We start from the raw sequence: 15,719 nt of genomic DNA, 5'->3' as shown, positions 1-15,719 counted from the left end.
CGCACAATGCCGAACTGGAAGACATAGTTAAGAAAAGAACTATAATAAGATTTATTAAGTCTCAACGACTTAGATGGCTGGGACATTTGGCTAGAATGCCAAGGGAACGATCAACGCGAAGTCCACTAGATCTTCGCCAATTGGTGAAAGTAAAAGGAGCGCCCGAGGAAAAGGTGGCTAGAAGATGTGGAAGCTGATCTTAGGAAAATGCTTGAGCACTACAATTAAAATATAAGTCGACGCCGACTGCTGAATTTTGGAAATTTGGACCAGAACCGAAGTATTCTGAAAGAAATTTGTAAAAAATAAATAAAAAAAAAAAAAATCGTAAAAAAATGTGTTTAAACCTTTTGGGCAAGTCTTTTAAATACGTATTTAATTGTGGCTCGCGAAAATGTTGATACAATTAAACTATCAAGGAGCTTAACCACCGCTGCCCTATAAGTTCTGCATTTAGTGGCAACCAAACGCCTTGTATCTGTTGCGCCCAACATCAAGTGTCCCGATATACGAGTAAATCCACTTAAATATAGAGAAGATTAGTTTCCTCACTAGCTTCGAATTTACAGCTCTGGCAATGCCTTTGATTACATAAGACCTATTTAAGTTCACAAAAATATCAGTGCCACTTAAATGAATGAAGTGAATTTCGCACTGGTTTGATTAGTCTACTAATTTTCATGGTTAGGAAAAGTCAGTCAAGTAATTGCATTTCATTTTTTTTTTGTTGTGTTTTTTATTTCCGTTATAAATTACGATCTGTTACTATTAACAATAAGTAATTGGTGCTAGGGCTTGGAATTAAAATGTCCCTTCCCTTTGAAAGAGAACATTATTGTCTTTGGTTGTATTTAGTTATATTACAATTTTACTAATACTTAGTCTTCTATAATTTTATATTATTATATTTTATTTTATATTACAGTACGAGCAAGATCTGTGGGTGTTTTGCGCTTTAGTCTTCTTGGTTTAAGTTCCATTTCCGGTATCAGTCTCATCTCATGGTTTTTGTGCTCTAATAGTCGCAAGATGTGCTTACTGCTGCTTCTTTTTACTGCTTCAGTGACAGTGTCTATGCCGAGGTCGCGGTGAATGTCGTCATTTTTTATGTACCAATTTGCGTTTGTGATTGTCCTTAATTGTAATCGCCAGTACTCCTATTTAGAAAACGCCAGCTGAGTTGTTAGTCGGAGCAAGAGAGGGAGACATTGTATTTATTTATATCCATTTTATATCTTCTTTCCATTTTGGGTTGACTGCTTTGTCTAGGCGACAGCTACCTGAATCTCTGAATCGGCTCTAACTCTGTGGGCGTCTGATTCAACATCACGTCAATGCATCACTTGCAAATGACGTTAGTTCCGCTGCAGATGCTTACCTAGTGCGCAATAAGCATTCGCGACAAGTTTTGTTTTCGTCCATAGTAGTCCAGAGTCAGCGACTGTGATTGGTAATTATTTGCCGTACTTTTTCTCTACTTTGAGTTATACATTCCAATATTTTTCAAAACAAAAACAAAAAAAATTGTATCCACAGTTTAAGCTTTTTTCGTCGCCTCTGCATTCAGCTATTTCGTTTTTACCCCAATGAAAGCCATTACCTTAAAGCATATTTCTGTAATTTCCGTTAAAGTCCTAAACCGCAGGCAATCATATTTCCTCCACTTCGATTGCGTTTATACGCAATATGCGCCCTCACTCAACCGAAAAATTCCAAAAGAAAAAAATTCGAAATTCTCAACAAAAGGCCACCAGATTGTAAGGGTAAAATGTGTGTGCTCAGCTGGAAAAATGTAGCGAACTGGAGGTAAAAGTGCCTGACAGTATACCACAGCAACAATTGGGCTACAATCACATAGAATTTTGGTTTTAATATGCATGCAAAAGCAAAGCTGCCAATCAGCCAAGAAATACAAATAAAGGACAGAATATTGGCGTGATATCGTCACCACAAATATGACAACTTGGATACTTTTCCGCAACTCTCAAAATATCATCCTAAGTCCATTCCAATTAACTTAATCTAAAGTGTGAGTGTTGCCACACCTTCAATTTCTACACATGTCGAAATTCTCTAGGATAAATCGCAAAAAATATGTTCGTTTTATTGTCACACACCTACGAGTACAAACATCATCATCGTCTCCTTTGAGCTTTAATATTTGCCGGATAACTGCGCACCACCTCCCGCCTCTTTTGCTTTGCACAAGCGGTGATGCGTGCATTTCTCATATATTAGTACGCACGTTTGTATATCTAAGCAATGCGGTCCACTTGTTGAATGCTTCACATCACATTATAATTCTTTAGGGGCTGTTTGCTTTGAACCCCTTTCGGTTCGCTTAAGTCAAAAGGCAGAGGTTAAAGGTTGAAGCAACACGATGTGCGTGAAAAGATGTAGAGCACAAAGTTGGTGTAATGTGAATAGCCAGCGTTGGTGTAATGGGTATTTGTTTGTCTACATGTAACAGGCTTCTCAAATAGATTGTTATAAACTCGTCAAGTTGTCCACTGATTTTACCCTCAGAGAGGAAGCATTTTTTCATCATTAGTAGATCTGGCTAGTAGCGGATCAGCGGTTAACCTATAGGAACCACTGTTTGTGTATGCAATTTACATAAAGAGCGATGGTCCAGTCGAGAACGCTGCAGAACAGTGTTTTATGACAAGCTCGAAGAGAAAATTTTCGAACTTTCTTCTAAAACTTGGTAGAAAAGACGTTCGATTGATGGTCGGTATTATTACTGAACATAACCCATGGGGTCAGCATATGACCACCACAGAAATCGTTGAAGACCCGATTTGCCTATCTTGCTGAGAGGAGCTGGTTAGCACTGAGCATTTTCTCTGTGGGTGTCCTGCCTTTGCTAGATCAAGGCTACGTCTTTTGGGTAAAATTCCTCCTCTCAAACTGGAGAATAATTTCAGATTTGCCAAATAATCTGGAACATTTTCAAAGGACTAGCTTACTTCTCTGTAAAGGAATATTTTAAGCCCAAAAAAGCACTGGCTGAAGTCTTAGCCAAATACTCTCCGATGGGAATCTGTGTGTTCAGACTTTATCCTTAGCGCAGTCTAATCGTTTGGATCACCACAGCATCTACTCCAACCTTTACTTCTTTCACATTGAAGTGAGAGCTCCAATATTTTAATAAAATCTGAGCAGCTCTTTAGTTTTTCAACTGCTTAAGTGCGCCTCTGTACTTTACCTTGTGGATAATCATATAACGTGACATTTCCAATTTTTATGAAAAAATAGCGAACGAAATTGTGCGAGAAAATATAATCTTATAAATAAAAAAAAAAATTGGCACAATATTGTGAACAAGCGTTTTGAGCAGCAGTTTTAGCAGTTTTATTCCCTATCTCAAATTGCTTTCGCGGTTTGTTGGGTATAAAAGATATGGAAGTGTCAGACCTGGGTGTTCTTTTATAGTCCGAAACAAGTTTACCGCCATTCATCAGATTATACAGGGTACGTTTTTTGTTTCAGGTGGATTTTGGGTGACAACCATTTCGATTTGGATGGCATTCCTCAGATATAATTTGACAATAGGGAATAGTCCACAAAGTAAAAACAAAGTGCGTGTAGCGTAGTGCACATAATAGAACTGAAACTTTCAAGGCAGACAAGGAAAGAGGGAGAGACCCGAGAGAGAATGGGAGAGAGAGAGAGAGAAAGAATATGTCTAAATAAATTCACAACATTTGCAGAGAATACAAATAGACAAAATTTACAAAAAACGGAGAAGGGTCCACCGGTGTAGGTAAACGTCGGACACAAACTGTGGTAACAACGCGCACTACTCCGAACGTTAATCACCCGCACAAACGCAGCGATTCCAGGACCGCAGTAACGGCACAATACCAATAAATCCGACGCCGGAATGGATAGCACTTTATAGTATGCACAAGCACTAGCCAGGAGATAGATATAAGCGCCAAAAAGTAGGCCTCAAAAAATTGGGACCAAAAAACGCCCCAAACAGTAGGCACCAAGGAAATATAACGCCAAACAGTAGGCACCACAAATATATTTGCTACAAGTTTGCACCAACAAACAAGCGCCAAAAAGAAGGTAGTGTTATTTCTCACTAGAAATTAGCACCACAAGAAAAAACTCAGGAAAAATAGCCTAAAGTGTATGTAAGATATATTTCCTCTACGTTATATCTTTTTTCCCTCTCGCGGAACGAAAATTCCCAAAACGTTGCATGTCCTCGAAATTTTACTCTCCATTCTCGCCCGTCCATCGTGGCCTAAGAAGTTTCACTTTAAAAATTTTAAATTTTTATTTATTTAAATTATTCTTCAATTATAAATATTTTGAAACTTTTTATTTTCAAATTTGTATACAGAGAATCAAAGCAAGGCTTGGCCGACCTTTAAAGCCAATGAACTCAAGAAAAGATTGACGCAATAAGACAGGGTGTTGCTGAATGTTCGCAAGCGGGAACAATAATTGAAAGTTAGAGATGAAGTGGGTACATCAACGCAATCACAGATACTCCCGGGGAGTTTTTTTCTTGCGGATTTACTCTTACTTGAGTTAAAATTATAGAATGTGAAGCTGCCGAGGAGACGATTTTTGCCAAAATATTGGAAGTTCGAGCATCGAAGCAGCGGAATTTTGCATTTTCCGTGATGCAAATGGTATGAAAATTTAAGTTCAAATACAGTTGGACAAAAAAAGGGGAAAAGTATAAAAATTTAAAAAAAATATAGTTTTCCGAATGGAAGCAGAGGAAGAATCTGCTGAATTAGTGAGTCAGACGCAAGCACAAAAAGCTTTGAGAAGTGAAAAAAAATAAAGTTTATTAAAGTTTCCATTAGTTTTCTATCTTACAAGTTGAATATAAAATTAATAAAAAAGTTATTCTAAATTTATTAATTTTTTTTATTTATTTTTTACAAAACTACTTTCACGCGATCACAGGATTTCCGCTCTCTTGTTGCTAGTTTTTGACCTCAAAATAGTTTTTGTAACATTTTTTTCTATTTAAAAGTTCGAATTCTTATAGTTTTGTGGACCTACTTTTTCGCCAAAACAAAATTATTATTTTATTAATTTGTGACAGCAGAAAAGAAAAAATCCTGAAAATGTTTGCTTATGATAGGCCGAAAAGGAATAGGCAAAAATTTTCCGAGGAGTTTCTATTCAGAATCGGCCTGTATGCGTTTAATTAATAGTACCCTTTATTTTTGGGCTTACGAAGTTCCACCCCACCATTACTGGCCATCAATCAATTAAATTAGAATTACAAGATTTAAAGGTAGTAAAAAATAAACGTCGCTCTGGATCAAAAAGGGCACCCTGTATGCACAAATTTAATTATGTCCAATGAAACCGCACTAAGTACAATCATAAATGCCAACAAACAAACGCATGCGCACACACAGGAATGGCATATCCAATGCCCGTAAAAACTACAGCTTCCCCCACACATTCAAACATGCAAAAACAACAAAACACTGTGTAAACCATGCAATACGAGCGTGGCGCTGTAGCACTTTTTGTTTTTTTTTTTTTTTTGGTATTTCTTTGTTTTTGTTGTGCTGTTGTTGCATATTTTTCATTATCCAAAATATTTCCATGGAATTTCCCACAACGAGATGCGAATGCGAAAGTGTAGTGGCGGATGCTGACGGATGCATCGAGGTGGATGCGGATGCGGATAATGTGCATTGCTATTGCCGCACCGCGGCTGTCGTTGTTGTTGCTACTGTTAAGCTATTTTTGCTGCTACAGCTCCATATGCTTGCTGCGCGCGTACATATGCATGAGTGTGTGTGTCTGTGTGCACGAGTGTGCCTACGGAGCGTAAACTGTGCACAAACAGGAACTGCGAATGAAGGCAAAATGTGGGAAAGCCAAAAGTGCGCTAGCCTCCTAGTGCAACGAAACATATGAAAATAAGAGAAACAAAAATGCAGATATTTTTAAAGTTGCGCGCCGCCGCCGAGTCAAGCCAAATGAATGTGAATGCTTTCAAGCATTGAATTGGATTGGAGTTATGTGCATATTACATATACGTATGTATGTATGTATGTATATATGACTATATATAAATGTGTGTAAAAAGCGATGAGTGCAGTGAGGAGTGTGAGTGTGAGTGCTGCTGGTGCAGCACGCGGCTGCCTGGTGGAGGACAAAGTGCAACCGACCCATGCGAAACATGACAAACAGGAACAACAAGCTGCAGAATTATCTCAAGCAGATAAGCGTGTTCCTACACACTTATGCGTCGTGCAGTGAATATAAAAACATACATATATGTATGTATGTACATGTGTATGCATGTGTGTAGTCATGTATAGTTATTTACATACGCATATGAGGCGATTATTGTGTCTGACAAGGAATTAAGGCAGCGGCAAAGATTAAAATTGCTTTTTTCGAAATATTATGAATTGGCTTTCATTTTTCTCTGGGTCTGCGTCCAAAAAAGTCCTTTGAGGCGATCTAGAAATTGAGTCTTCTTTTTCTTTTTATAAATACGCAAGTGCCCCTAAGCCAGCACCTGCGTCACCAGTAGCGTCAGGTGGAAATCGAAGCAGCTCCTTGACATATGGGATACGACTTTTCGATTCAGTGGGTTTTGACGTGCTACGCTCGTTTTCTCCCCAGTATTCAATTCAAATGCATAACGAGCTCATGAGATAACTCTTACCAGGTCTAAACGGAGTGTAACCAGCTTCCCACCGCTCCCGAGGCTGATGCACGGGCATCAGGTGTCTGTTAGTTGGCTAAATGGCAGTCCAGACAGAAAGAAAGGAAACGCGAAAAAAGAAAATCAGTAATGGATCTCAAACGTAATAGTGTGATTACATTATATTTGGCTGAAAAATCACAACCAGAGATTGTTCGTGAGCTCGAGCACCTTAAAGTAAATAAAGTTTTTGTTTATCGCCCCATTACTCATTACACTGACACTGGTAGCATTGCGAAACGTCATGGCGGTGGTCATCGAAAGACTGCAACGCCACGTGAAATGGTTCAAAAAGTGAAGAAGCGACTTGAGCGAAATTCCCGACGAAGTGCCAATCAAATGGCGAAAGAACTGAAAATATCTGACCGTAGCATCCGCCGCATACTGAAAAATGATCTCAACTCCAAGCTTTACAAGACCGAAAAGGCATATGATCTCACACCAAAGCAGCAACAAGTCAGACTTGAGCGAGCGAAGGAGTCGCTTCGCTTGGCCGAAAGCGGTCAATTTCCGAACATTGTGTTTTCTGACGAGAAACTTTTTCAAATTGAGCAATTCGTAAACTCCCAAACTGATGTGGTTTATTTGACCGACCATTGGTGCGAGAATTTGAGTTATCGATTGGCCACCAGAAGGCAGCACCCGCCGGTGCATAGGTAATGGTTTGGGCCGCTGTTACCGCAGATGGGCGCTCTCCAATCGTTGTCATCGAGACTGGCGTGAAGGTAAATACGAAATATTATCGGGAAGGTATTCAGGAGGTAGCTTTGAAGTCGCTAAACAATACCCTTAATTTCTGTTCAAAACGCACACGCAACCTCCATGCTTGGTACAACATCTCCCTGATGTTTACTCGGCACGGTTAGGTTAAATGGCTGCCCTTGCGAGAGGTCCACTTCGACAAAAATTGAAAATATGGCCGTTGTGATACCATACAAGGGGGAGTGGAGAGGAACAGGAGAGGGGGAGGAACCAGACTGAATCCAGGGCTTGGATTAGAGGATTTGAGCATGACGAAAAACAGTGCGATTGACGTCTGTGTCAACCGCTTCAAGCTGCTGATGAATTTCACCAGATGTGTGATATTTAAATCCATAATATCCACAGGTGTCGCGCAAAAGTGAGAGCCCAGATGTTTAAACCTTAACCCGACGAGAGCAGGGCAGCTGAGAAAAAGGTGCTGAGATAATTCCACCTCGTCCTCCAGACAGCTTCTGCAGAGAGGACTTGAAGCAATGCCACCTAACAGACTGTGTCCGGAGAGAGTACCTACCAAATTCGAGAGCTGCAGCTGTGTTAGCCTCAGAAGCTCCATCGAGCGCCCCGGATCTACCGGTGACCCGAAGTATCTCGCAACTTTGCACATTTGCGCACTAGCCCAGCGCTCGCTGAGTTGACGCGAAGCCTATTTTTCCAGCAGCAGACTACATATTCTTAAGAGAATTCCAATCCTCTCATATTGCAATGAAGCCGTCTCCAGAGTCCCCTTTCTAGCCAACTCATCGGCACAGCAGTTTCCCTCTATGCCGATGTGACCGGGAACCCAAATGAGCCTAATATCGAAGTATTCCGATGCAACCCAGAAGGAAGTCAGGCATTCCCCAACTTATTTCGAACTCACAAACAACGAGCCCAAGGCCCTTATTTCCGCTTGGCTATCGGAGTAGATATTTACCCCGTTTACTGTAATGACAAAAGTGAGCATCCATTCAGCACAGCTTCCTTAATTGCGACTACTTCTGCTTGGAAAACACTACAGTGGTCCGGAAGCCAAAATTGGAGTTTGATGGGGAGCTACTCGCAGAATACTCCCCCACTAACTCTTTCGTCCAACTTCGAGCCATCCGTAAACGTATTTGCCAAGCCCTGCTGCCAAATGTTGCACCCCGCTCACTTTTGCCTTGAAGGAATATGAATGAAAAAACTGCCGCTCGGACCTAGCGAGGGTGCACAATGATCCAGCACCATGGGAATGAACTCAAAATTGTTAAGAGTGTTAGAGTGCCCGTAGCTTAAGTCTAGCTTATGGACCGAACACCTCAGTCTGATTGCGGCGCGTGTCCATGGGTGCCACACTCATCATAGCGTAGCAAACTTTAAGTACAGTTTGCTTTACCCTTTCGACTTTTCGCCAGTTACAAAGGCATGTCAAATAGTCATCCCAACATTTTGGGGAAGGTGAGAATTTGCGACAAACTCAACTCAATTCGGCAAAACAAAATTCTCGAAATACGCCTTATATAAGTAATGATACACTTACCTTAAATCAGCGAAAATTGCTGACTCGAATGGTGTTTATGTCGTAAGTATATTTTATATTTAAATAATTATTTACAGTTTTGGTGCTCCCAAAAACTTTGAATTAATTTCGTAGTCTGTTGTATTCTTTGGCTAACGAAAGTTCATAGGTACGCGCATAATTCTTTTATTTTGTTTCATATTTACCTTTTCTTAACTGCGTTTATGTTCAAAGCTGGGAAAAGTTCAGTAATCCATTTGAAATTCTATATTAAATATGTTATTTATGATCTTTAATGGTTACACTTCGCCTACGATTCCCAGCGTTCGCCACTGCACAAAAAAAAAAACCAACAAAAAACAAAAACACACCGAAGGTAGATCGCCATAACGAAAAAATAAAACGAAAATTGCGCGCTACCTACACAGATGCTTGGCAACCGCACTGTCAGGATGAGCGACGCCAGCTAAGCAAAAATTGAGAAATAACGACTATGCAAAGTTAAGAAAAATCCAACTTGAGAAAACCCAAAGGAAAAGACCCGCCAAGTCTACAGTTGTGTTGCTCTATTAATGCAATATTGACTTACTGCTATTGTTGTACCATCACTGCCGCGCATTGTTATTGCTTTGTGGCGACAGACGTGCTGCCGAAGTCATTTGCGGTAACACCGTAGCCGCTACGACCACTCGACTTGGGTAATGTTTTGTTTAATTTTGTTTTTATACCTACACACGTAAGTATACGTGTATGTGTGGTGTGTGTGTGTGTTTATATAAATGCACACAATAGTTGATGGTGGGCGTTTCATTCCGACCAGTCGTTTGGGGAAGTTAAAGAAGCTCAGTGGATGTAGTGGAAGGAGTCTCACAACAGTCGGCGGCCACCTTCGATGCTGCCAACTTCATTATCAGCGCGAAGAATCTGGTAGCAATGAATGGCAGCAACAATAACGACTATGTAGTAGTATGCAGCAATATTGTAGAGAGTGCTTGCCTAGATACCATGAATTCAACTATGCAAGGCAGCTGTGGTGCCTTGGCAAAATTACAAGCTGGGAAGTTGGTAGGTGGTGGCTGTAGGTAAGATGAAGTTGCGAACAACGGCTATGAAAGCGACGATTTGCCCATAAACATAAATTCGAATTGCGGCACTTAAGCGCCAATAGGATTAGCAAACAAAAAAAAAAAAACAGAAAAAAGGAAGCCATATCACGCGCATTTTTGTTTTTCTTGCTGCTACATAACTTTGCATATGGTTTAATTTAAAATAGAATTATGTCATGTCAGCCAGATTTGGTTGATAAGATTGGCGTCGAAATGACTGTAATATTATGTGTACATATATTTCTATTAGAATTGAGCGCATGAGCATAAGGGCATACGAAAGTTAATTTGTGTTAGTGAGATGCCGTGACATTAACGTTAATAAAGAAGCTGCACTCATAGACATATATTACATACATACATACACACATCGATGCATACATACATACATAAATACATACATACATACATAGATAAATAGATACATACATACCTACATGCACACTTAGTCTTACCCAGTCAACAAGTGGTACATCGGCAAACGCACTTCATCAGCGCCATCCAAGTGCGACAGGAAAATTCAAGAAATTTCAATACAATAAACCTTTTGGCTCCATTTTTTACGGTTATTGTTATTGTTATTATTATTGCCCATTCGCTTTTTCGTTGTTTCGCCTCTTCGCCTGTTTGCCTTTTTCTCACTTCTCACTGCAGGATACGCTTTAAGCGCTGGCATCCATGCGCATGTCTATGTGTACTATCTATTTTGCTACCTGGAACATATTTTTTGTCACCATTTTCCCCATTGGCGTCACAATGATTTCACCTACCCACTCGGGTGTCACATTTAACTACGAAAAACTCCATATTTTTGCTGTAAATTGCATTGAATGGGCGAATCAATGTTTGCCAACTCTAATGAAAAATTTAATGGTGGCACGCAAAATCTGTAATCGACCGAATAATGAAGTGTAATACCTGTTGTAATCGAATAAAACTTATGACTTCATTTTTGCCTGTCGTGACGGCGAAGGCGGATGTGCAAAGTATACGCAAGAAATCAGTAAAAGGTATAATTAATAGATGTAGTTAATGTGAATGGGAAATGTCAGTTGCCATGAAATGTATAAAGTAATGGTTATTATATATTTCGGCCAACACCGCAGGAACGAAATGACTTTTCGCAACTAATGGTCATCACCCGTGTTTATTTTATGCTTTCACCACCAATTTATGGTCAAATTAAGTATTTATTGATTTTTGTTTTTTTTTTTTGCTTTTTGGAAAAAGGAATTTGTAATTTGATATTATTGGATTTGGCTTTCCAATGGCACTTAAACAAGTTGCTACTTAGGCACGTCTATGCTTCACTCTATTAGAAATCAACTTTCGGGAAACTTTCGAACTTTCTACTGATAAATAAAGGACCCTTTAAAAGATGCATCTAGATGTTGTTTTAAAATGAAAGATCTAAACATTCGCTTCTTTCAGGTTTCACTATTTTTATTCAATTCGCGTCTCTTATCTGGGTGCTAGGGCATAGAAACATAGAAGGAAATGAAATGGCCGTTGAGCTTGCCAGGAAACTATCGACAGCACCGATTTCAGTTGTCCTCATCTCATAAATTTATTTTTGTTTTTTGTTTTTTTGCCGGTGAGGTTGGGTTTAAAATGCCTTCGCACCATATAGTAACCGTCGCTACTACGTGTGTGGTGATGCTACTAAAAATATCCGTCCTCTACTCTTGGATTTTTCCCTCCACCCCGGGACTGATTCCACATTGCTTCGAGGCAAAGGTCCAAGACGGCGTCCTAGGAAGGACACTTACTTACTCACCTTGCGTCCAGGGTCATGCTTCCTTTTTCGGATAATATCCTCCAAAATTTGAGACGGCATTCCATTTTTCTTCGTCTATCATCATTTTCTCGATTATTTCTTAAGGTGTAAATACACCAATTGCTTGTTGCAGAGCTTTTCTCTCTATGTTCCACCACTCGCATTTAAAGAAGGTGTGCTCCGCATTATCATACTCAGTATCTCCATATATGCAGTTAGGTAGGCTTACTTTGCCCATTCGCCACAAATAAATAATATACTTGCGAAAGGACCCATGTCCTCACAAAACTTGTGTGAGCTAATAGTTAACCTCACCGTGCCTTCTTTCTACCCACTTTTTTAGAACGGGTATTAGTCTCGCTGTCCATCTACCGTACCGTTCAGAGTTCCATCTTGCCTGCGTTTGAATTCTAATATCGGAGAAGCGTGGTACTGGGATTCCTGTGATTTTTGCCCCCATCTCCATTTGCGCTCTTGTGCTAGAATATCTACATATAGGGATGGTTCCGCTGATAACTAAAACCGCTGCTTCAGATACTGTTCTGTATGAAGAAGTCACTCTGAGGGAGCAGTTGCGTTGTACAGATTGTAGGGTTTACCGCCGACATTGCATCTTTAGCGAATCTGCCCATATTTGGCATCCGTATAAGAGAATCGAGTTCGTCGTGTCCATTAAAAGTTTTTGCCTGTTCTGCGTTGGTCCACCAAGGTTTGCCATGAGCCTACTTAACATGCCGCTTACTTTGGCAGCTCTTGTAGCAGCATGATTTATGTGCGCCCAGTATGTTAGCCTTGTGTCTAATTGCACTCCTAGGTATTTGACCACTCTTTTTGTCGATAAAGGGGCATCGAGTACTTGTATATCTACTTCTAATGGGATACGTCTGTTGGTTAGAAGGAATAGCTCTGTTTTCTCTGTGGCCAGCTTCAATCCATGGTCCTCTAGCTATGTCTGAACTCGGATCATCACCTGATTTACCTTCCTTTTGGTTTCGTCAGTATTTCGAGCGATTATTACATACCACTAAATGCACATCCTCAGGCATCTCTATTTGTAGGATTTCATCGTAGCTTATATTCCAAAGTTTAGTTGCAAGTATTGATCCTTGGGCCGCACCTGCTGTTATTTGTTTAGTTTTGCATCCTTCTCGCGTTTCGTATAAGAGCACGCGATTGCTTAGACAGCTACGAATAATCTTTAATAGATTATTCGAGATCGTCCATCTCAGATATCGATGCCCCCTTTTCTTTCTTAAAAAAACGCCAGAGAGTGCTATCTCAACAAAACTTTGCTCTCACCACGGCAAAAACAGATCACTTGAAGTGCTAGGGTCCACCGCCATTCAATATCCAAACTCATACCGGTGGTCACCGGTCACTGGGTGATCGGAACTCACGCGGAGAAGCTTGGACTTCCGTACAACTCCCATTGCAAAAGCTATAGAGCAAGAGACTTATGAACACTTTCTTTGAAATGTACGAGTCTGATGGCTAGGCGCTTGCAGTTCGTTAGTGTGCCTGTCGGAGATAGCCTGTGACAATTTCTATCTTCCACTATATCGAAAAATAATTTTTTTTTATTATAATATGCATGGATGGAACAGTTGCGTTGGTTCAGCTGAAGGACAGTAAATAAAAGAGGCCATTCAAATGAGTTTAGTGGGCTAAAGTTAAGGTAGTTCATGCTTCCCGCAAATACATTTTTACTGCGGGTTCTATTTATGGGCCACGAAGTTTTGTCGGAAGGTCAGACCATATGGCTCCCTGCTTCTTTTTCTAGTTGATCAAGTCAAAATACCATTACGGAAACTCGTTTTAACAGCCAAAAATAAGGAATGGAAAAAACCAAGACGGCTCTGCTGGCTATATGGCTATAACCGGAAATGTTTCGAGAGCTGGAACGAACGCTGGCATACTTGTAAAAGCGTTGTAGTTGTTGGGGCAGAGCAAGAACTCCGTTCTGCTGTTTCTTGTGCCTCTTTGCAGAGTCTACAGGAATCGTTTCCTATCGCACCTATCTTTTTCATGTGGTAATTAAGTTTACAGTGTCCTGTTAGTAGTTCAGTGAAAAGTTGTATGTTCATTCTGCTTAGGTTAAGGATTGCTTCTGCCTTTATCCGCTCCGGATCTATGAGTTTTTTCGATTGCCGCATGCCGGATTGGGCTCTCCAGTAATCGATTAGGCCAGAAAAGCACTTTTGAAGCTGTTATTTATCCCGCAGAAAGGTTCACGACCTATGAAGGGAGTGTTGGCTCCTTTTTCGCTAAAGTTTCCGCAATTTCATACCTTTCGGGTCCCTCATTTTCCGGAACCCACATCAACGTAACAAAGTTTTCTGATGTTAGGATGTTGAGGATTTTAAAACATTCCCTGACCAACCTTGATTGCGATGAGAAGCTATCCAATGATTTTCCAGCTGCTTGACTGTCAGAGAGAATGTTAATATTGGCCCCGCGCGTGCCGCTTCGTAGACATTCTCTGGCACACAGCTCTAAGGCGAGGAGCGCCGCCTGGAAAATGGAAGTGGTTTTTCCCATTGCAATTGTTTTTTTTTTTGAAATGTGGTCTGACAATTCCAGTCCCGGCACTACCGTCTTCCCTTTTGGACCAATCAGTAAACCACACCTGTGCGCCCTGTTTTAAGAATATTTCATTGTTTCTCCACGATGAGCGGTCATTAATGACCACTTTGATTTTCTTGGAGAATTCTAGTTTCCTTTCCATCTTGTCGTGAACTGTCAGACACCGAGAGTTCAGGATTGAACCCAGAATCCTTACAAGTCCTGTAAGATTGTTTTCCTTAAGATGGAATAGATTAGGAAGCCTTAGAGCTGCACTGATTGCCGTCCCTTTGGCTACAAGATAGAGTTGAATGAGTCCAGTGATCATTCCTAAAGCCGCTGTTGGGCAGGTTCGCATTGCTCCGGTTACACTCAGACAGACTTTTCTATATACCCTGTTAAGTGTTATCTGAGTCTTAGTTTGGTCTACTTTTGGCCACCATACCGGAGAGGCATAGGTGATCATTGGCACTATTATTGTTTTAAAAGACCATGCCATCATCTTTGCCCGCAGACCCCATGTTTTACTCTCAAGGTTACTTCTGATAGGTTACTACTACCTAAATTATCATCTCTCAAAAATTCCCATAGGGAATGAGGCAGAGTGCAGACTCTGTCTGATGGATGACGAAACCACGAGGACATCTTGAGCAAACAATATTGCCCTGGCAAAGATAGGACTACACATTTTTCATCGTGATGAAATGACAAGAATTTGGCTTTTACCCCATTCCCAGCTTCAGCCAGAGAATATATAGGTTAAATAGAATCTGAAGGAATACATTTATGGTAGTAGTGACACTAAATAGGTTTAGTATTTTTGTTTTTTTTTGTGGGGAAGGTAAAGTTTAAAATGCCTTCGCACTTACAACGACCGTCGTATACTGCGTCGTGTGGTGTGGCCATTAAAAAGATCCCTCCTCTCGTTCTGGGGAGACACACTTTTAGGCCGAACTGTCGGCAATTGGGCATTATCTTACCCAGTGCAACGCTGCTGAGTCTATTACTCGCAATATATCGCAAGTCACTACCTAACTAATTACCTTTTTTGGTATTTATTGTTTTAAATAAATTTTAATTGCGTAACTATTACCCAGTTAGTGAGGAATAACACGAGCCATTGAGTATACAATAAATAATGAGATAAAAACAAGAAGCATTGTAAAAAAATTCAAGTATGTAGAAAATAACAACCAATTGATTTATAACTGCCGCCATTCTGCACGTTCTCATCAAATTTTGTGACGCTGTTTTGGCAAAATGGGAAAGTTTTTTGTTTTTTGTTTAGCTCATGCTGATTCTGCGGACCTTTGATGGTAGCAGAGG

This window comes from Anastrepha obliqua, chromosome 1 (genome assembly GCF_027943255.1).
Source record: "Anastrepha obliqua isolate idAnaObli1 chromosome 1, idAnaObli1_1.0, whole genome shotgun sequence".
NCBI lineage: Eukaryota > Metazoa > Arthropoda > Insecta > Diptera > Tephritidae > Anastrepha > Anastrepha obliqua.
The sequence above is the reverse complement of the archived record's forward strand: the minus strand, read 5'-3'. Positions refer to the sequence as shown.